Source organism: Narcine bancroftii, chromosome 3 (assembly GCF_036971445.1).
Source record: "Narcine bancroftii isolate sNarBan1 chromosome 3, sNarBan1.hap1, whole genome shotgun sequence".
Classification (NCBI taxonomy): Eukaryota; Metazoa; Chordata; class Chondrichthyes; order Torpediniformes; family Narcinidae; genus Narcine; species Narcine bancroftii.
The window spans coordinates 181,356,697-181,380,003 of NC_091471.1; the positions used below are offsets into that span (position 1 = coordinate 181,356,697).

The 23,307-nt window shown below is 41.0% G+C and overlaps 1 long non-coding RNA gene across 3 annotated transcripts in view; it reads left to right on the plus strand.

Annotated features, from left to right (window-relative positions):
• Positions 1-23,307, plus strand: part of LOC138757908 (uncharacterized) — a 68,892-nt gene that overhangs the window by 9,231 nt on the left and 36,354 nt on the right. For all 3 annotated transcript variants that reach the window (XR_011353975.1, XR_011353974.1, XR_011353976.1), the window contains exon 2: positions 173-225. This is a non-coding gene — a long non-coding RNA (uncharacterized lncRNA). The remainder of the gene's footprint in view (positions 1-172; positions 226-23,307) is intronic.

A 23,307-nucleotide genomic window follows, 5' to 3' on the forward strand; every position in this document is an offset into this window, starting at 1 on the left:
ATTGTTTCTGGCATCAAGTCAAAAGGCTGGAAGGCAGGGGGCTTAGAAACTGAGCCAAGCCCTGACAGTTTGCCAGACTACAGAAGTTAAACAGAGCCTCTATTGTGTAATGGAGAAATCAGCCTGGAGTGCGCTCTGGGTTTTCAGCCAGTTTTTTTCTCTCCTGTGACAGTGTGAAGAGCGGAAGTGAGTTGCTGGTTTCTCAAATGAAGCATGCTGTGAAAAGTGAGTGCACATTTCATCTCTGAAAACCAGATAGGTCATTAGTCTTAATCTCAAGGGCTCTGTTTGTCATTATAGGTTAGCCTCGTAATAGCAAGATCCTGTTACGACTGAATTTACCTGTTGCCATGACCAATTGTATGTCCTATAAGGTGATCATATTTATTAGTAATTATCACTGATTTAACATTCTGAAAATATAAAGTAGTAACTTAGTTTTCAGTCTTGAAATCAAGCATGTTTAATTTGAATTCACAATAGTGATATTTGCAAAGCCACATTAATCTGAAACCTGGAGTTCTAAAAAAAAGATTTTACAGAAGAATAAAATGTCCTTGATATTAAATAATCATAACTTCTGTTGAGAAATTAATGTTGACCTAGAATGTCCAAGATTGAGGGGCCTGACATTCAAAAAAACACTTTGTGCCATGCAGTATGCTTCCAGTTATACTGTATACTAAGACAGATAGTGTCACAGGAAGACCACTTGTTTACTATTCTGATCAAGAAAAAAATTCAGTTTCAACTCAAGCACACCAAAAACTTTGATGAAATTTCAAGATGAATGAGGTCCGTCCTAATAATGGCCCATATCTGTCCTGGCCATTATTACTTGCAAAGTTTAACAAACATTGTTTTCCATAGAGAAAGCAAGCCAACATTACTTCCCTTTCTTATTGATAAGCTTGTATAAGAATATCCTCGTAAAATTATAGGAAGGATATAAACAGAGTGGAGAGAGTGCAGAGAAGGTTTACCAGAATGTTGCCTGGGTTTAAGCATCTGGAGTATGGGGAGAGATTGGACAGATTGGGTCTTTATTCTTTGGAGCGTAGAAGGTTGAGAGGGGATTTGATAGAAGTATTTAAGATTATGAAAGGGACAGACAGAATGGATGTGGATAGACTATTTCCGTTAAGAGGAGGAAAGTTTAAAACAAGAGGACATGAGTTAAGAATTAAGGGGCAGAGGTTTAGAGGTAACATGAGGGGGAACTTCTTTACTCAGAGAGTGGTAGCCATGTGGAATGATCTTCTGGGAGAAATAGTGGCGGCGGAGTCAATTGTATTATTTAAGAAAAGGTTGGACAGGTCTATGGATGAGAAGAAGATGGAGGGTTATGGGCATTGGGCAGGGAGGTGGGACTAGAAAGGGGTGTTTGGTTCGGTGCGGACTAGAAGGGCCTAATGGCCTGTTTCCGTGCTGTAATTGTTATGTTATGTTATGTTATATTATTAGAATACATACTAAATTATGTAATCGATGAAATATGTCAACTTTGGATTTTATCAAGCCGTAAGTAAACTGAAGGTTTAAGCCATGACCAGTATCAATATCCACATCCAGTTTGTTAGATCTTCTCAACTCTCTCAGCTCATTCATCCTTGCCAGCCCAGTGAAGCAGCCAGATTAAATGGATAGTCAAATTCTGTGACCTGAGTGCTTGGCCCAGATCTTCCATCTTCATGCCAGCACTATTGCTGGGAGCTACCCATAATTATCCACGATAATCTCAGCTTCCACTGCTTTATATTGGCCTTAATTGCCTTAATGACTATTGACCAGTAGCATTTGCATCAACATTGATGAAGTGTTTTGAAAGGCTGGTGTAGAAGGATATCAGCTCCTGTCTGAGCAGCAACACAGATATGTTCTAGTTTGCCTATCGTATCTATGGTTGATGCCATTTCACTGGCTCTGCACAAAGGCCTGGAACACCTGGACAGTAAGGCTGAGTTCATCAGGATGTTCTTTATTGACTACTGTTTGGCATTTAACATCATACCCTCAAAACTGATAAGTAAACTCCAAGACCTAGGACTCAACACTCATCTTTCTAATTGGATCATGGATTTACTCACCTCCAGTCCACAATCAATGAGGATTAGTAAGAAGAAAAACACAAAAATCTGTAGACACTGTGGATGAAGATATCTCCTCCCATTCTTTTGTTCAGATGGCTGCCGACATTTTTCCATACCTTGATGAAGGTGGTCAGTTGGTTATATTTTTACCTTTGCTATATAAAGAACACTTTTTGACCAGCTAAGTTTCTCCAGGATTGGTAAGAACATCTCCACTATCTCCATCAGTACCGCAACACCACAAGGCTTCATGCTTAGCCCCTTGATTTAGTCACTTTACATCTACAACCGTGTGGCTCATTGTGGCAATAACACCATCTACAAATTTGCAGACAATATCAGTGTTTTGGGTTGTATAAAGGAAGGGGATAAGTCAGCATACAGGATGGAGACTGAAAACTTGGCTGAATGGTGCACCAACAAGAACTTGCACTCAATGTTACCAAAACTAAGGAGCTGATTGTTGACTTCAGGAAGGGAAAGACAGAGGTAGACAATCCAGTGATCATTGGGGAATTAGAGGTGGAGAGGATGAGCAAATATAAGTTCTTGAGAGTCACTATCTTGGAGGAATTTTCATGGATCCATCACACTAATGGTATTGTGAAGAAAGCATGTCAGTATCTCTACTTTCTCAGAAGTTTGTGGATGTTTGGTTATGACATCAGAAACCCTGACAAATTTCTACAGATGTGTGGTGGAAAGTGTGCTGCATCACGGTCTGGCATGGGGACACCAATACCCCTGAGTATAAAGCCCTCCAAAAAGTAGTGGACAGAGCCCAGTACATCACAGGCAAAGCCCTTCCCATGAATGTATTCTGACAATAAATCTGAAATCTGAAACTAAATCAAATTCAAATACAGCTTCACCAGTGATCTCATCATACTCCACCACCTATACTGAGTTAAATCTAGTGTAGACATAGCAATGAATAGGGTAAAAGACATTTTAATATTCAGTGGCTCTTCCCCACCCCCACACCCATCCATGGTTTTGCTTTCCGCAGTTTCAGTCACCAGAGATCAACTGCGGTCCGAAACTGATCTGACTCTCTCCCCATCGCCATGTCGCAGTTCCAACACATCCCACTGCCTGGCGCTCTCCCCACAGCCTCGTATCAGTCCCCACACTGATCCCATTGCCCCGCTTTCTTCCCACAGTCCGAAGTCAGTCCCCAATTTCACAGAACGTATCGTGGGCATTATGTGGCACATACCCTCTATAGGTTTCGGTTCTACCTGCAATTTCAGGAACTGCTGGGGGGAGGTCTTGGATCAGATTCCCTGCAGACAAAGGGGACTATTATATTCTTTATCTAAGCTAATTTCAAAGTTTTAATTCATTTTTCTAATCATGAATGCACTTTAAAAAAAAACTCTTCTTAACTTTATATCTTTTAATGGTCCTAAATGTTGCTGAATGTTTGTGAATGAGTGAGACAGGCATAAACAATCTGTAATTTTAACAGCTGGTGAACCTGGTGACCCCACACCAAAGACCACACTGGAAGCAAGATCATGGACCAGGACCAAGCAACCAATGATTTTTAGGACAATGGAAGATCTACACCATTATCCCTGCTCATCTTTCGTAAACTTGCATCAGATTTTTGTTTCAACTACACCATTTCATCTCATGGCTGGATTCATTTGGCCAGCTCATTATAATCATAACTGATGAAGTATTTCTTTTCATTTCCATATTGCCACATCCAAAGTCCACTGAAAAACTCTGCTTAGCCTCTTGATTTATTTTACCTGCTCTTCACCATCTTCATCCAAAGACATGGGATTTAGTTCCATAAGTATATAACCTAGCCTGACATCCTCACTCTCTCTCTCTCTCTCTCTCCATGACCTCTATTGTCTAGCTCCAGAATAGGTAAATGTTGGAAAGAAATGTTTTGTTCTTACAATGGCATAAAATTATTGGTGCTGTATATTTTTGCCTGCAATGGACAAACAAAGGAATACACTCCACACAATAATAACTGATAATTTTCACAATAAAACTAAATCTTCTGCATGAATAAGATGGCTTTCCAAAATCAGAAAAGATTGCTGTATCAAAATATCTTTTAATTTGTATTCAGTATTTCTCAACATTGTAATTGTGTTCATTCATCTTATGGAGCTATCTTATTATTGCACAAAATGGATCTGTGTAGATTTAGCATAAGATCTCTCCTATTCAGTTTTATCCTGTTGTAAATTAATCCCAGGTGCATACATCCCTTTGTTTATATCATTCTTGACCTCTCAGTGATTTGTGTATTTGCATATTTTTAACCTCGTTTCCTTTGATGTTCTGTTCCATTTGGACACATTTTCAAGGCCTATAGAAGTAGCTGCCTTTTTTTCCCTCACACCACACATTGCACTTCATTCCCAAAGGGCATACATGGCCTATATGTTTATTAATATCTTGCTATATTTTCCTGGAGTCTTGCTTTGCATTGGCCAGCCACAATTATCACCCACCCCTGTGTAGTTTTGAGAGTCATGTGACCTCTCCGTCAGAACCTGTTCAGAATCCACCACATCTGTCAATCAAGATCAAGACCACCCATACTGAGCACTCACCTTGCAATTGGCCTTTCCAAAAAACCACACACATCGCCACTAGCTCTGTTAATCACCTGCCCTATATTGGGCATACCTAGGCCTGTGCTTCTGACCAGCAGAGGGGGTATAAAGCCCAACACCTGGAGCACCTCAGTCTCTTTCCCTGAAGAATGAACCCAAGCTCCACTCCAGGTCACAAGCCAGAGCTGGAGAATTGATACCAAGGTGTTTTGCCAGTAATGGGTACACCACTGGCCTACTGCAGGGGGCAACCTCTGTACCTGCAGAAAAGCATGGGGACAAGACAACACCTGGCCAGCTGTCAATTAGCCGATCTGAATGGGCCAAGCCCTATCCGGTCAAGTGTCAATCACCTTCCGGGATATAAGCCTGAGCCGGCCATTTGAAGTCACTCTCAGAGCTCACAGCAGCACAATGTCACAGCTGGCTCTGTGGAGTTTTACGTCAAATAAAGCATATTGTACAGTCTTTTAGTTTTGTATGTTTGCTTCAGACCGACAGTGCACCACAATTTTACAACCTGCTATGGAAAAGCTCCTGAGCACCGGGAGCCTCAAAATCGACCCACGCCACCCAGAAGCACAAACACACTTCGAGATCTGGAGGCACACAGTCAAAGCGACCATCAAGGCTCACGCCGATGACATCCTGGACTCCGATCGAAAGAGACTCATCTTACTACGTGAGTTGGCCCAACCTTGTCTGGTTGAACCTGGGATGCCTACATCCGAGGGCTATGTGCAAGGGCCACCAGGCAGAAGCCACTGGAAGAAAATATCTACTCACTGGCCAAAACAGCAGAGGTAGTCTGATCCCTGGAGGCAGCAGCCCTGCACACAGAAGCCTTCGATTCCAGGATCCCTCAGGCCTCCTCGTGGTCAGCATAATCAGCTGCTGTGGCCCTGGATCAAGCTGGGGAAGAAAACTTTGCTGCTCTGGGTGCCCAGCGCCCCTGTAAGTCCTGGTGTGGGTCCGATTACTGATCGCACCAAAACTGCCCGACCAAATCCCAGTATTGCTCAGTGCGTCAAGAAAGGCCACTTTGCAAAGGTATGCCTCCCAAGGCCGGCCGGCAGCTCAGCGGCCCTCTACGATCTTCCCCCCTCCCTTACAGCCCCCACCATGTGATTGTCGGGTGGCGCCATTGGCACCGCAGACACTTCCAGCCTCCCCAGCCCTGGCAGCCCAACTTCCAGACTCGCCAGCAACGATCATTGCGTGCACGCCAAGTGCCTGGCCCAGTCCTCACTCTCGTCAGCACCGCCTGCCGAAGACTACAATAATGTCACATCTGGTCTACGGAGTGACATCACATCTGCCGGCTGTGACGTGATGCGAGTGGCCCCTACCCCCACTCACGCTCCACAGTGTGCCTTCCAACCAGCCCTAGCCAATCTGTGGCCTCTCCATGCTGTGCATCACCCCATCCGCGCTCTTCTCACACATCATGCCAGAGTGACGTCACTTCCCCCGAAGCACCGAGCAAAGCCAGACAAGAAGGCCGGCCATGCCTCACCCTCCCATGCGACACCGCCATTACCGAGGCCCCCCCAAGCTTCCAGTAATGATGACGTAGTCAACACGGGCGCTAACCAGGCCACCCTACCGATGCATCCCACTCCTCTGGACACTGCCAACCACTGCACACCGCACCCCACGACTACAGAGAGCACCAGCAGTCAACACTCACCTCTCACGATGTCTGCAGTAGACTCCGACGACCACATCTTGCCTCTACTGTCGGGAAACGATGACTCAGACCCCGAGATGGTCCTAGGAGCAACCAGCCTGACCAGGAATGTCCCTCATGACCTTGGGCACTCCATGATGGACATAAAAATCAAGGGACAGGTAACAAAGTGCCTAATCGACAGTGACAGCACTGAGAGTTTCATTCACCCGAGCATGGCCCAATCACTAAAACTAAAGATCCACCCCACCATCTTCTCTATCGCCTTCACTGACAAGGACTGGACTATCAATACCCTTGGGCGCTGCTCGGCCGATCTGACTGTGTGGAGGGGGGGGGGAATGGGACGGACGGACATATACTGGATTCAGGCTCCTGGTCATGCCCAAACTCTGCACCCCAGTCCTCCTGGGCTTAAACTTCCAATCCCATCAGCAAAGCGTCACCCTCACCTTCGGGGGGCCCCTACCCCCACTCACGCTCCACAGCGTGGCTTCCAACCAGCCCCAACCAATCTGTGGCCTCTCCACGCTGCACATCACCCCTCACATGCTCTTCTCACACCTCACGCCAGACTGCAAGCAAATAGCTGCCAGAAGTAGGCGCTATTGCGCAGCAGACAGAGAGTTCATCAGGGTAGAGGTGCAGCGGCTTTTGACGGAATGTGTCATAGAGCCCAGCAACAGTCCTTGGAGAGTCCAAGTCCTCATGGTCAAAGGGGGAAGCAAGCAGGGTATGGTCATGGACCATCAACCGGTACACCCAGCTGGACGCCTACCCCCTACCAAGGATAGCCGACATGGTCAATAAGATAGCCCGTTACCGGGTCTTCTCCACAACTGACCTGAAGTCGGCCTTTCATCAACTCCCTATCCACCCGTGGGACAAGTCCTATACTGCCTTCGAGGCATATGGGCGCCTGTACCAGTTCTGCTGGGATCCGTTTGGCTCGCATCCCTGGGACTAGTTCTCCTGCGTAGATATGTGTGGGTGCACAAGGCCAAACCCCTGGTCGAACAGGTATTCCTCCTACACACAAACCACAACTATGCCTACATTAGGTTTGGTAGCGGCAGGGAGGACACCGTCTCAACCAGGGACCTGGCACCGGGAGGAGCACCCACTACAACACAACATCCTCCAGCCCAGGACCCTGCTGGCCTCACACACACACACACCTGACCCTGAACAGCTATGGGGCACTCAAGACCTCTTCAGGCACTAAGGACTTGCTACAACCATGGGGGATGAACCTTCCCCCCTGGCCATCTGATGCGATACACACGACTTAACCCCAGCCCCCCCCCCCCCAGCCACTCCTCTATGCTGCACCACACCAGCCACTCCGGCCTCTGCCCCAGCCCTCCCACACTCTCTCCGACCAGTGACCAGGAGCCAGTCCTGTCACAGAGACTCCAATGGCCACCGGACTGTCTTAATCTGTAAAATTTGTGTATATGTCGGAGCTTTTACTGCAACTCCTCCACCCGGATGAATTTTAAAGAAGGGGGTGAATGTGGTGGTACACCTCTGGCCTACTGCAGGGGGCAACTTCTGTACCTACAGAAGAGCATGGGAACAAAACAATACCTGGTCGGCTGTCAATCAGCCGACCTGAATGGACAAAGCCCCACCCTGACTGGTGTCAATCATCCTCCGGGGTACAAGCCTGAGCCAGCCCTTCAAAGTCGCTCTCAGAGCTCACAGCAGCACTGCTCATAGCTAGCTCTGTGGAGTTTTATGCTGAATAAAGCCTGTTGTACAGTCTTTTGGTTTTGTGTGTTTGCATCTGACCAACAGTGCACCACAATGGGCACAGGGCTTTTGCGGTGCATACTAATGATTTTACTGTGTTTCGTTTTTCCAGTTAATCTTAGTGTCATATATGCTAGAGGTGTAGTGGATATTGTTGTTGCATCTTTTCTCCACACTTTTTAAGCACAGTTTGTCGTTATTACTTGTTCAGTTGTGTCCGATGTGACTGCCCTGTATGTACCTTGCGTGAGTGTGTGTTATTCTCTGTGGTGAATTACCTTCGCGGGCAAATAAAGACTTTTGTTACAACTAAACTGTATACAGATTCATTGCTTCTCGAACCTGTTGAACAGAACACCCCACTACACCTCGACATCTCATTGAAACATCTAGTATCTTCCACCAAGTTCAAATCAAACTTTTAAATCCCAAATCCAAAACATTTTTGCAAATATAAACCCAATGATCCCTAACCTGATATTTGTGGAATTCTACTTTTTATTTTTTGACCTTTTAATCCCCAGTTAACTTGTTTTGCAGCTAACGTGATCTATTCTGGGATTTTCCCCCCAGGAGTTACAAGTCCTAACTTTGGGCATGATTCTACTCTGATGTATAGGGGATTCAAAAATATTATGTCTACCACATTATTCTATGTACCTTTCCTGTTATTTCTTCAAATGCAGGGAAACCCCTGATATCTAAAATTCAAACAACTGACAGCCTCAAGCAATCAGTAATAAAACAAGAAAAATAAAATAAAAAAAATTAAAATAATTAAGAATAAAGTAACAAGTTAAAAATGCATTTAAAATTGTAAAAGTAAATGTTCTCTGAAGTAACACATAAACCTTTGGTGAAGATGGGAAACTTGGCCATGCTTTGGCCATAGCAGCTATTTGAATAAAGTTGTGTGAAACAGCAATGGCGTTGCCCAGGATGAAGACCTGGTTGATGCTGCTCGCCATTGGGGCGACCCTCTTAAATTGTCTACATATCTCTGCTTTGTAAGACTCCCTCCTCCTTGGTAAGAGGCTTTAGTTGAAAACTTGGATGGGGATGGGGGTTAGTTATCTATAATGTTATTGTTTGTCTTTTGGGCAACTCCCTGGAGGGGGAGGGATCTGCAAATGCAGTGACAGTTATATATTTCAAAGAATGTGAATAGAAATAAAGTAAAATGCTTTAAGGTTTATATATTCATGCAGGTGAAGTTTGTTCAGTGCAAGTACAGTATAGGATTTTTTGTCTTATAAACAGTTTATTCTTTATGCAGGTTTATTAGTTAGGCATTGTAAGAGTAAGTTTCAAGCAACCGGAAAATACACTTATCTGGCATCTACCAATCCCCACCGGTGCCAGATACCAGAGGATTTACTGTAATTCTCTGCAATTGGTCACACCTTCCTTCTTGAATTTATGCTGAATTTTCATTATTACATTTTCAACTTAAGGACTTAAGATTGAGCAGCAGAAATAGACTCTTCGACCATTGAATCTGCCATGCTATTTAATCTTGCATTGGTCCATTTTCCCACTCAAGCCGATGCCCAGGCTTCTCAAGAACCTATCAATCTCTGTCTTAAATACACCCAATGAACTAGTCTCCACAACTGCCTGTGGCAACAAATTCTACAGATTCACCACCCTCTGGCTGAAGAAATTCCTCCGCATCTCTTTTCTAAGTGGACACCCTTCAATCCTGAAGTTGTGCCCTCTTGTCCTAAACTCTCCCACCATGGGAGAGCTTTCTACATCTACTCTGTCCATGTCTTTCAACATTAGAAATGTTTAAATGAACCCCCCCCCCCCCCACCCTCCTAACTTCCAATGAGTGCAGGACAAGAGCAGTCAAACTCTCTTCATATGATAACCCTTTCATTCCTTCTCTGAACCCTCTCCAATGTCAGCAAATCCTTTCTTAAAAGAGGAGCCCAAAACTGCTCACAATACTTCAAGCAAGGTCTCACCAATGCTTTATATAGTCTCAACATCACATCCTGCTCTTAAATTCTATTCCATGATATGAGTGCCAGCATTACATATGCTATCTTCAGCATCAAATCAACATACCTTCAGGCTATCCTGCATGAGGACACCCAGGCCCTTTTGTAATTTTATCCCCATTTTAAAGAAGGTCTACATGATTATTTTTTTTACCAAAGTGCATGACCATACAGTTCTGACATTGTATTTCATTTTGCTACTTTTCTGCCCATTCTCCAAATCTGTCTTAAGTCCTTTTGCAGCCTTCCTGTTTCCTCAACATAACCTACTCCTCCACGTACCTTCATATCATCTGCAAACTTGGCCACAAAGCCATTCATTCCATAATGCAAATCATTAATGTGAAATGAAGTGGCCCCAACACCGAACATTGTAGAGTACCACTAGCAACCGACAGCCAATCAGAATATGATCCCTGGACTCCAATTCTCTGCTTCCTGGCAATCAGCCAATGCTCTACCCAAGCTGGTATGTTTCATGTTATACAATGAGTTCTTATCTTGTTAAGTAGCCTTATGTGAAGTACCTTGTCAAAGGCCTTCTAATGTACAATGTTCACTGAATTTCCCTTATCCAGACAGGTTTATTCCAATAGTCTTGTCAATCAAGATTTTCCCTAAAGGAAACCGTGCTGGCTTTGGCCTATCTTGTCAAGTGCCTCCAAGTACTCCGTAACATCATGCTTGAAAATCAACTCCAGCATCTTCCCAACCACTTTCATCAGGCTAACCAGTCAATAATTTCCTTTCTGCTGCCTCCCTCTCTTCTTGAACAGTGGGGTAACATCTGAGATTTTCCAGACCACCAGGACCATGTCAGAATTTATTGATTCCTAAAAGATCATTACCAATGCCTCTATGACCACTTATCCACCCTTAGACCATTCAGTGTTCTGAGCACTTTCTCCCTTAAAACTGCACCCACTTCCCTTCCCTGATACCCTTCAATAACTGGCACATTGTTAACAACTATGTGGTGAACCAATGTTATACTGTGATTGGCTACTGCCAGCTGAACATGCCTCCATAAAAGAATCCAACCATTACCCCTTTGCGTGCTCCGCACTCTTCCTGCCACGATCAGTCAATGAGGTTGATTAGTGCTCTAGTCTATAATCAATAAAAGCCTATCAGTTTCACATCCATAGTCTTTTGTGGTAATTGATGGTGCATCAAACTTCCTCAGTGAAAACTGATGCAAAATACTCATTTAGTTCCTCAGTCAGAACCTTGTCTCCCATTATTATTTTTACAGCATCATTTCCTAATGGTTCTATATCTACTCTCACTTCTTTCTCCACATAATTGAAGAAGCTTTTTGTATATTCTATGATATTATTTGCCAACCTACACTCACACTTAAATTTATAGAGCCTTTCCTGTTAAAACTTTGAATAAGCAGTGATTTCTGGTTCCCACTATTGGTCTACAGTTTCCTAAACTTGTCCTGTCTCTTTCACGACCATAAGTCAGACCTACTGCTATTTCAGTGGCACAGTTTTCTTTTCTAATGTGTGTTTACATTGTCTTCAATGTCTCTTCCCTGATACATTTTAATATACATGGATACATCAGACCAATAATTTTATCTTCTCTTATTTTGATTGCTTTTTGGAAGGTCAAACCTAAAAGCTGAGTACAAGGTTAATAGGTCAGATAACTAACAGTGTGAAAGAACAGAGGGACCTTGGGGTTAATTAGTTGGGGGATTAATTTCAGATATGAGAGGTCATGGTAGAACTCTACAGATCTCTGGTGAGACCACACTTGGAGTATGTGTTCGGTTCTGGTCACCTCATAACAGGAAGGATGTGGAAGCTATGGAGAAGGTGCAGAGGCGATTTACCAGGACGTTGCCTAGTTGGAAAATGTCTTATGAGGCAAAGTTAGGATAACTAGAACTTTTCTCTTTGAAGCGAAGGAGGATGAGAGGAGAGTTAATAGAGGTCTATGAGATTCTGAGAGGCATAGATAAGGTAGATAGCCAGTGCCTTTTTTCCCCAAGGTGTGGATAGCAAACACCAGAGGACATATGTAGAAAGTGAGGGGAGGAAGGTTCAGGGGAGACATCAGGGGTGAGTTCTTTACACAGAGAGTTGTGGGTGCCTGGAATACCTTGCCAGGGGTGGTGGTGGAGGAGCTTTTAAGAAACTCTTAGACCTGTATGTGGATGAAAGAAAAATATAGGGTTACAAGGAAGGCAGGGTTTGGTATTTTTGGTAGGAATGCATAGGTCAGCACATCGAAGGCCGAAGGGTCTATACTGTGCTGTAATGTTCTATGGTATAAGTCTTTCTGATAAATAATAAGAGTTTGGTGTCATTATTGATCAGTCTATAAAGGGAGAGTTTCATGTCTCTTTCAGAATATCCTAAAAAGTTTTAACAGCAAATTGGTTGACATGTTTAATTAAGAAGCTGCACATATTTCATTGTGGTTCAATCCTTGTCCTGATTTTTTCTCTTCCATGGCAACGAGGCACTTTATTTTTCTTGATAATTATGTTTGTACCTTCTCTTACTATTCATAATTGGACTTTTTTTTAAACTTCATATACAAGGGCAACAGCATTTGCTCATTTTGAAATTGACACTGGAAATGTGCACTCATGATTTTGTTAATGTTGACTTAAATTAACAGAATTTTCAGCAGACCCCAGATGTGACATCATGACTAGCGATGGAGAAGATGGAAGAAGCACATGCACTCATTTAGAATTTCTCATGTGGCTAGGAATGCCAGATATTCAAAAAGTATGAGGTCTACTCTAAAATCCTGCACCCTACCTGGTCGAAACTAATTCTGAACTCTCATTTTGGCATGATTAAGTTTAAACGGAAGGAACATAGGAAGTAGGAACAGGAGTAGACCAAAAATGGCCCATCGAGCCTGCTCCACCATTCAATACGATCATGGCTGATCTAATTTATGACCTAACTCCACCTACCTGCCTTCTCCCCATACCCCCTAATTCCTCTATCATGTAAAAATGTATCTAACCAAATTTTAAATATGTTTAATGAAGCAGCCTCATCCACTTCCCTGGTTAGAGAATTCCAAACATACTTATGTTAGCTCAGTGAAAAGCCACAAATAAGATTTCATTTTCCATCTCTCTCCATTGGGATAAACACTAAGGTACAATTTATATCCACTAGCAATGCAACTCCCAGGAACAATATCCCATTTTCATGTCTGCTCTCTGTATTCCAGGCACTTTCCTGGCCATAATACTATATAAAGTTACATTTAACATGTTTGACAGTTGTAATCGATTATCTAAATCAGGTTTCATGTTGCTCTCCAATGTTTCCATGCCATTGCTCTTCCACTACTTCCCAGTGAAACTGATGCATAATGTATCATTTAATGACCTGAAACATATGTTTTTCTTTCTGTATTTACAGACTATCTTGCTGCATTGACAGCATTCTCTATTTCTAAGAAAAATCTAAGTTGGATTGTAGTTTTTATTTTTCCTTAATATGAATGACAAAAGACTCTACAAGTCTTTGAATCAGGATAACAAAATACAGAGTGCAATCATTCTCAATCAGGACAAAAGAAGTTATGATGAAATATCAATTTTTTATCTGAAAAGGAAACAAGTTAAATTTGGTGATTTCCAGAAAGAATCAGAGTCCTTTATGCAAAGAAGTGATTGGTCCCATTATAGGCTTGCAGGTCAATTTCAGAGTAAATAGGGTTGTATTTCAGATGTATCAGTAAGTAATTATTCACGCACGAGAGGGAATAAATTATTATAAATGTAGCTATTTGTTGGCAACTGATTTAATTAATGCAGAAGAATTTTGCAAGATACAGTGTGTCTCCATCTTATAGCTTGTGCGGGTAACAGTAATTTGCTCTTGCGTGATTCTTAAATCACTATCAAAAAATGGAGATGTGGATTATAAATGTGTTCTTACAGAATTTATGTGAAAATTAATTTCCCTAGTTTGGCAAAAACAATAAGTGCAGGCTTCATGCTCACAGCAGGATGCCATTTAAAGGATTTGCATGGAAAATGATAAGGCAATCTCCTATATTGATACTTGTACAGCACAACTGCTGATTCAGTAGCAGGATGCTACTTGAAAGGTTTGCTTTGAAAACTGACTAGGTGACCTTTACCATTGATACTTGAGCAATGTTACAAACATCCACTTCTCTTGAATAAAAACAACAATCCTTTCAATTCTGCCTACAATACAATCAAAATGTCCTACCGACAAACAGACACACACTATGGAGAGAAAGCTCCCTCCAGGATTCCATTTAAAACATGGGATTCAATGGGAGGAAGAGGGTTTGTGTTATGGAAAATCATGATCTGTTCATTTTTTTTTGAGAAAGGATACATTGGCCTTGGAGGCAGTACTGAAGAGGGTCACCATGTTGATTCCAGAGATGAAAAGATGTTAAATCGCCCATGATTATACTCACTGAAATTCAGAAGAATTAGAGGGGATCTTACAAAAACATTAAATTATGACAGGAAAGTTGTTTCAACTGTTAGGTGAGAGTAGAACAAGGGGACATGGCGTCAAGATTTGGGGGAGTAGATTAAGGATGGAGATGAGGAGGAACTGCTTTTCCCAGAGAGTAGTGAACCTGTGGCATTCTTTGCCCAAGCAAGCAGAAGAGACTGCTTCATTAAATATCTTTAAGAGAGATGGATTTTTATAAAGCATCAGAATTCAGGGTAACAGAGAAAAGGAAAAGGAGTCCACAGCCAGATCTTATTGAACAGAGGAGCAGGCTCGATGGGCCAGGTGACCCACTCCTCCTCAAATTTTGTGTTCTTATAAACGATATAAACAGTTTCCGAGGAAGGCAGACCCTCAAAAACACAAGGGTACACCAAATGTAAATAGGATACACTGAGATTTATTCCACACAAGTGAAGTACTGAGGCAATTTTGGAAGGGAAGTAGATTTAAAATGATCAATCTATGATGTTGCACTTTTAACTTATTTATATTCTTTCAAATTATGAATCGACGTCCCCTCTTAAACTACGTGGGAAGTAGCCGAGGCTTGTGAGTGATTGAAAGAACAGGAAAATAAATGGGATTTATGAAGAATATTTAGTTTTTCTATCCTTTGACCTTCATGAATATTATCAGAGATTGTTTCTGTCAACTGTCATGCGATCATACTTTCAATATAAGCTTGTTTTGAGGGAACTTGTTTCTGCTGAATACATTAGGCTTCAATGAGTTAGTAAAATGCACTTCTTCATGTGATACATAATATTTGAACAGTTGAATAACTATTTGCAACCAGTTTTTAATTTTGTATTCTGAAATTAAATACCCAGTTTTAACTCAGGACAGGGAGAGAGTGTGTGTGTGTGTGTGTGTGTGTGTGTGTGTGTGTGTGTGTGTGTGTGTGTGTGTGTGTGTGTGTGTGTGTGTGTGTGTGTGTGTGTGTGTGTGTGTGTGTGTGTGTGTGTGTGTGTGTGTGTGTGTGTGTGTGTGTGTGTGTAGCAGGAGTAAGGAACCTGGATCAGTGAGAGGAGAGAAAACCACTCATGTTTTCACCTTCAATTTTCAGACCATTTGAATGCCTGAGCCTCAGTAATATATGATGGTTGGGTTGCCCTTTATCTGCATGTAAACTTCTTGACACATTCTGCAAATGGGCTTTGGCCTGCACTCAGAAGGCAGTGAACCAGGTAATCCTGGAGGTCATTAACACAAGTCCAAACGAAGAATAAACTCCCAGATATGGGATATCATCTCTATAGATTCCTGGCATTCAATTGCAGAGTATACAGACATGAGATGCAAGGACCTTAAAATAAAAACACCTTTTCTTTATTCAAGGCCTCCTCTGTGAAACATCCCATTAGTGTTGTCAGAGTGTCAAAAAGCAGTTTGTTAAATGACAAAATCCTGAAAGAAATTACAACCATAGAACAACAGTTAATGTTCTACAGCCAAAGTTATATGTACTTCACTTACTGCCCTTTTCTTAAAAATATACAACTTGTTTTAATATATTTACAAATGATTCCAATTTTGCAAGTTTGACATTCTGTGATCTCTTTAGCGATGCTGGTGTTACCTGCAGCAGTTTCTACTGATTACTTGTATGATTTGCATCAGGAAGATCTTCAGTCTCCTAGTCCTCCTTGCTCACCGCAGTTGCACTCAAGGAACCAGAGTGACCTATGCAGAATCTATTGTCAATTTCAACAATTACTTCCTCCAATACTTCTACTTTATTTCCCAATATTCAAACTCCACATTTCCAAATACCAATATCCAAAACTCTAATATGATCACCAAACCTCTCATTTAAATTTGAGTCATGATGCCTGTTTCCTTTTTCCCACTTTTCCATTCAAGTTAGGTTGGATGAGCTGCAAGCTCTTTGTAGATCTCTTGTTCAATAAAATTCTTTTTCGCAGGAGAAAATCTTGTTGTGGAGTAGAGTAAGTTTCAAAAGCTTGTAGAGAATGCTGCAGTTTGTTCAAAACTCCATCATCTATTTCTTTATTGCCTCCCTTACTATGTTAACATACCTCATTACTTTTCAGTGAAATCTGGATGCTTGGGAGAGGTGTAGAACTGCTTAACCCCACTGCGCTTCACAAACTCTTCAAACTGACATGAAAATGTGGACCAACAGCTAAAATGACTTCTTCAGGCAGATCATGCGTCATGAGTGGCAAAGATATACATTAAATTGTTTAATATTGAGCTCATGGTGACAAGGCATCCATCAGAGCAATTGCTACATTTAATCCCAAAGTCATATTGAGGAAACAGTATGGTCCAGGCCAGTCACTGTTGGAATGGCAGGCCTAACTGAATTCCTTCCTCTGCATGAAGGCAGATTCATTTTATATATGCTTAACACTATACTAATTCCATTTTCTAAACATTTATTTGTGTATTTGAAGGTACTTTGACTCTATGGGTATTGTTTGATCATATTGAAAATGTTGGATCATGCATATTATCTCCTCTACAGATGCTTGGAATATTTCTCTTGTTGATTTTATCCCATACAACTATTTCCACTGGTGGATATTAATCAAAAAATGTTAGCTTCCAGCATCTATGCTGAAATTGCATAGGACAGAAAGAAGGTCCAGTTTCTTGAAAGCTTCTCCTGCTGCCAACACCTGGGGAAATAGGCAGAAGGTATTGCTCAACCTGCTCTGCTCAATAAAGTGTAGCTTTGTAATACCTGCAGAGCGGAGAGCTTGGTTAAACATGGGGGCCATACACAAGGGGCTAACTTCACTAATATTCCATTCACTCAAGTTTCTTAACTTCCCTGGATGAGGTACAGTCCAGGTTTACAATAGAATTGTTTGTCAAGCAGTTTTATAGTTAAATATAATTTTTGCCTTTAATCCCCATTTAAGGCTCCATTAAAAAAGTCTTAAAATTGTTGCTGGACATATTGACAGTGAATTGTGTCCCAGTCCATCTACAACTCTTCTAACCTAGCTCTTCTGAGCAAATTCAATCTCTTAATAGTAATGAGCTATCATAATTGATAATAAAATTCAAATTCAAGTTTATTGTCTTGTGATTATATGTATACAATATACAACCAAATGAAACAGCATTTCTCTGGACCATAGTGCGCACACACAGTCACACATTACATCCTACACACAAATGACATATGGAGTGATCCAAAATAAATATATAAAAATAATTTGCAGGTTTCTATGCTCCTGTACCTCTTCCTTGAATGTAATCTCTCAAAGATACTACAGGCAGAATGGTAAGGATCCGCTTTGATTCTCTAAGCTCTCTTTAAGCATCGCTCCCTAGAGAGACACCAATGATCTACTCAGCAGTTTTAATTATCCTCCCTACTGACTTCCAATCTGAAGCTTTGCAGCTATTATACCACACTATGATGCAGCCAGCCAGGACACTCTCTATTGTGCTCCTGTAGAAAGTTGTTAGGAAGGTGGCAAGTAGCCTTGCCCTCCTCAACATCCTTAGGAAGTGTAGGCACTTCTACACTTTCCTGATAATGAAGGGATGTTGTTGGTCCAAGATAGGTCAACCTTTAAAACGTTTGTACTCCCCATTCTATGACGGAGTTGTTGACATGTAGTGGAGAGTGGTCCTTCATCCTCCTGAAGTCCACAATCATCTCCTTCATCTTGTCCATGTTGAGACTCTGGTTGTTGTTCTTGCACCACTGTACAAGCCTATCAACCTCCTCTCTGTAAGCCAACTCATCATAGTTGCCGATGAGGCCACCTACCATTATATCATCCACAAACTTGATGATTCTGTCAGAGCTGAATCTGGAAGTACAAGTGTGGGTTAGCAGCATGAACAGTAGCAGGGTGAGCACACAGCTCTGAAGTGTGCCAGTGCTCAGTCTGATGGGACTTGAGGGAAAGGAATTTGTAAAAAAAGGGAAATGTAAGCAGAACAATTTGGAAACATTCAGTGGGTCAGACAGAACATGAGGAAAGAGAAACAGAATTGACAGTTCAGGTCAAAAACCTTTCATCTGAGTGTTTCCAGGTGGAAAATTAGGTGCTGTTGTACATGGTTACATTAACATTATTAATACAGGCAGGAGGCCACAGAGAGAATGCAAGTGGGATGAAGAATTAAAATGGCAAGTAGAAAAATATTCAGAGATGCTCCTAATGATTGAGCACAGATGCCACAAAGCAATAACCAATCTGCATTGGTTTCACTTATGAGGTGAGGACCATATTTTGAATGCTGTATACAGGATTGGAAGAAGTGCAAATGAATCACTATTTAATCTGGAAGAATATTAAACTTCTGGTGATAATAGAAGTCTGCAAACCAACACATATTTATCCCAACTACTCAATGAGACAACCATATTTTAATTGTGAAACAATTTGCTCTTGCTTTTAGCAACACCTGGTAAACATAGCATCCCCTCCACCTCTCAAAGCAGCTTTTTTTCTTCTGCCTTCCATATCCACTTATGATTGCCTGTTGGCCTGTGTTTCTTTCTGTGCTCCTTCTTCCCTCTCCTCCTCTCCTCTCCCCCAACTTTTTATTCAGACACCTGCCTGATTTTTGCTCATCCCTTGACAAAGGTCTCAGATCCAAAACTCTGGCTTCAATTTATTTCCAATAGATGATGCATCACCTGCTAAGCTTCTCCAGCACTTTTGTGTATCAAACTTAAACGGAATGCTCATCCATCTATTCAAACCATCCTTCTGTGGTTTCCCACTATAATTCTTTCCTTTCCATTAAGACTTTGTGTGACTCACACTGTGTTCTGTTTAGTGCAGCTGAATAAGGCAATGAATGTATTTTGGAGCTCTAAACTGACAAGCTAGAACTGAGTTGTCCAATAGCAATGGTAGCAGCTTATTCCCCATTTGAACCTGTAATGCTTGTATGCTCTATTTTTCCTAGAATTGCTATGTTTATTAACATCTAAATGTTGTGCTGGACAAAACTCTTTTGCATATTTTAGGTTATTTCCATACATGGAGCTTTCCTATTAAACATGAGACCATATGTTTTCAGTAACATGAACTGGAAACATTCATATAAAATGTACCAAAGTTATACTCTCACACAACTTGTGATCAAGCAACTCTGTTGTTTTCAATTGTATCTCTAACCCTGTGACTGTGAGTCTCCATGACTTTGAAGGATGAAGTGTTTTTTTTTTTTACAAATTTTCCTCTATACGTTGAACAGGACGTTGTAAGTTTGCCAGCATTGTGTGGGTCTCTGACCCTTTCTACCAACAAAATCAAAGTCTTGTCTTTGCACATTGGTTCCTTGTGAACATCTTTACTGTATATTTCAGTGAAAATAATAATCTCAAAAACACTCCCATTCATTCAATGCACAAATTGAAGGGGTCTGGTTCTTTGTTGTAGTCACAAAACATGCAATAAAAACACAGAATTGCTGGAGGAATGCAGCAGGTCTCGCAGCGGCCATAAGAGGTAAAGATATATAACTGATATTTTGGGCCTGAGCCCTGCTTACCTGCTGCGTTCCTCCAGCATTTTTGCGTTTATACTACAATCACAGCATCTGCAGACCCAAAACATGCACTCAATCATATATTAGCTAATTATTTTATACTGTCTACAGTCCAACAGTTATGAAGCAGGTATGGAACTGCAATACATACTGTTGTCTCGTTGCTGGGATCTGTACAATTCACCCTCACAACGTAGAAGGACTTTATTACTTTTGATTCCATGGCTCTTTGCCGCTCAGCTTTAGCACCTTGGTGGGATACATGTTCTCTGTTGCCATATAACTCTGGCAATCCAGGTTTAATCCTGACCCCTGTGTGCTGCCTTCATGGAATTTGCACATTCTTCTGGTAATCATATGGGTTTTCTTCATGAAATTCTGGTTTCCTCCTGTGTGAGAAAAACAAGTGGGTTGGTAGCATTATCAGGACACATTGAGTGGCATCACTTGGAACACTTAAACTACGTGTCAGCCGCACAGATGCCAAGCCTCAAACCAAAAACTGCCTGTTCTGAAACTTATTTAACACCCACAGTGCCCAAATAGGAGCTGATCAATCATGAATATTGGGGATTAATTTCTCCAGCCTTTCCTTGCAATTTCACCCATGATTGTTTCAATCATGATTCTTCTTTGCCTTTCCGCTCTCTTACGACAGTCTGCTTTCTTGAGGCAGGCTGCCCCAAATGTAGCACCAGCGACCAGGGTTCAAATCCAACGGCATCTGTAAGGAGCTTGTACATTCACTACATGGTTTTATTTTCTGGGTTCTCAGCTTTCCTCACACCTTCCAAAAATATATGAGTTTTGTAAATTGGTGTAATTGGGCTGCATGGGTTTCATAGGCCGAAAGGCCTTCTTCCGTACTGTATCATTATTTTTTTTAAAAAACACACTAATCTCTGATTTGAGTTCTATTTTAAATCCATGTAGCTTGATTTTCTAGTAGTTAATATTTTTGAAGTATGAAGAAGTAAAATAAAAAATTTACAGGAAATCAAATTTTGAATACAATCCTTCACTGAAATTTGCAAACTTAGATTAAGTACAGCAAAATTATCTTTATATTTTTCAAATAAATCTGTTCCATATTGAAAATGTTAATTTATATTAGCAGATGATTGAAACTCAGATTGATCCAATCCTTCTGAATACCTGGAGATCCACACCTTATTACCAGGTCCATTCACCTGGCTGATCTGTGGAATTCACAACAGGCATTCATTTATAACAAAAATAACTGGCTTTAAAAACATGATCAGTGTTTGACATTGAATTGGATAAGGATCTATTCAACAGTCGAGGTTTTGTTCCTTTCAGTGGTTGACAGAGAAACTTGACCTCCCTGAATCTGTATTTGTCTAATATCTATAATTCAGAAACATAACCTTTTATTTATTTCCACGTCTAGGTTTTCTGCCTTTAACCTCTCAGTCTGAAACATGCATAAAATCTTCCAGCATTTTCAGCATGTGGTATCAATCATGTTTGCAATTTTCTATAACAGACTAAATGTAGCCTGGTGCAAATACTATTTTTTTAAGCAAAATTCTCAACAATGAGACTGACAGGAAGAATATTGAGGAACCCAATTACTACTTCAATAATGACTATCTTTATTTGTGTTAAAGTTACACATATAAGCTGCAGGGACTGATGACAATTTTGTTGGATTTGATCCCCTGATAAGTTTGGATGAGGAAACTTTTTGTCCTGTTTACAAATGTTAAATTTTTCAGAATTTTTTTAAATAGTTGTAGGCCGGTTAGTGAATATATTGAATATAATTTTACTTTGCTGAGTCAAAATCAATTAAAAACTAAATGTGTTGTATTGAAAAATCCAATCATCTTTGAATGGATCAGCAAGAATTGCAATAAGTTCAATAACTATTACACATTCAAACCCGAAGAGCTGAATTTGCATCGAGCAGGGTGCTCACTGAGCCACATTCTGCAAGGCGTTTGTGTCTGAGTTACCTTCTTATCACTTTTTAAGTTAACGGTGCCCCGGTAGAAAATCAAGTTAGACCAGTTCACATTGGAAAATATTCTGCAGTTAGAGGAACAAACCACACCAACCTTGATGAATGTAAGAAGATGAAGAATAAAATGGTTGTCCCCTCTGCCATAGGACAACTATGAAAAGAGAGAAAGATTAGCTTCCTTTTGCCTCTGGTTGGGGAAGAAAGATGTGCTACTCCATAGAAGGAATGCAGAGAAAATGTTAAGAGATTGCCCTAGAATTAAGGAAATTAGGTGTTTTAATTGGTTCCTGGAAAATAAATAAATGAAGTTTGCCTTTGACACCACAGATGGATAAATAAATAAATGTGCCTCGCTCATACCACACTTACATAACCAAATAAATCTTGCAATTAAGATGGTAGAAGCAAATCTTTACAGTGTGAATTTTTATAGAAAAGGCAAGACACACACATACACACATTTTTTTTCTATCATCCTACCTTTAATATTTAGGAGCAACAAAATAAATTTAAATTCAGTTTCTTTTATCATGTCCATACTCATTCCAAACTAACAAATCAAAAGTACAGGTCGTCCTCGACTTACAACCGTTACTGGGGCCGGAGGATCGGTCGGAATCGAATTTGTCATAAGTTGGGTTCACTCATCCATGCATGTCCAAAACAGGCCCCAAGGCAATTTTTCCAAAAAAAAGCAAATAAACCTTTAATGTTGATTCTCAATGATATACATTCCAAAACCTTTAATAAAGATGCACAACATATGAACTTCAAGTAACTAATAAAGAATCTCAACATATGCTGTATTCAGTACTTTTAATACTGTAGTAAATATATACTGTACCCATACTGTACAGTGGTTTTAATAAAGCTTGTGAACATTTAAACTTTAATCGGAAGTCTCTTCATCTGAACGCGATCCCATCACTGCACTTGTACTGGTACTTGGCTATGGCTTTTCACAGTCTTTTTCTTCTTCATGAGTTGATGGGTAGGGGGTTGATGAAGGACATTTGAAGAACATGCCTGAATTCATTTGCACCATTTTATTTGATGATAAGAACTTAAAACGTCCTGAATTTGGCTATCAATCTTGGCATATCATTTAACATTCTGCTCCATGGTTTTGAACTCGGCAAGGGCCTTATTCATTTGTGAAAACACACTGGACAGCCCCTTAATAGTGAACCTCTCCTGTGGTTCCT